The sequence below is a fragment of the Dromiciops gliroides genome, chromosome X, assembly GCF_019393635.1.
Source record: "Dromiciops gliroides isolate mDroGli1 chromosome X, mDroGli1.pri, whole genome shotgun sequence".
Taxonomy (NCBI): Eukaryota; Metazoa; Chordata; class Mammalia; order Microbiotheria; family Microbiotheriidae; genus Dromiciops; species Dromiciops gliroides.
Genome location: NC_057867.1, coordinates 66,013,183 through 66,013,919, shown reverse-complemented (window position 1 = coordinate 66,013,919; position 737 = coordinate 66,013,183).

Here is a 737-nt window from a genome sequence, read left to right as displayed (position 1 = left end):
CCAGTGATCTTTCCACTGTACCATCTTGCCTTTTAGAATATGAGTACAGTTATGCAAAACTGGTGTTGTCCCAAAGGCCAAGGGACTCATGAGGGGCTTAGTCCTGACATTTTGTGAGGGAGGAGAGAGTTTGAACAAGTTAAAACATAAAGGCATTCTGGGATATTGAATCCACAGGACGACAAATGCTCTGAGCCCTATTCAGAACTCCCACATCAGGGACAGAAACTGTCGGTAAGAAAATAGTTCAATGACAGGGCCCTGTTTCCCACTGTTCTTTGTCCAATTATTAGTTTGATTGGAAAAATACAGCTTTTTGAAAATCTCCTTGTGACGTAAGTATGAAATTATGTTATTGACTCAAATTATGTGATTGACTAAAAATAAAACACAAATGGAACATACCTGAAAGGAGCAGCAAACATTTCAAATGTCATCTTTAATGTAGTGCATTATTGGAAAAGGCCCCTTTTTAAAGTGTGCCTGTTATTCTTAAATCATAATTTTGCAGCCAGTGAAAAGCAAAGTGCAAAGAAAGAATGCCAGAGACTATGGGGTGCAAACAGAGAAAAGAGGAGGAAGAAGAGGAAGGGGAGAAGAAGAGAAGCCAGAATGCCATCCTGGAGTCTGGCCAAGGAGTACATTAACAGATCTTGAGAATAAGGTGTTGGGTAGGCACAGTGTATAGAGCACTGGCCTTAGAGTCAGGAGGACCTGAGTTCAAATCCAGCCTCAGA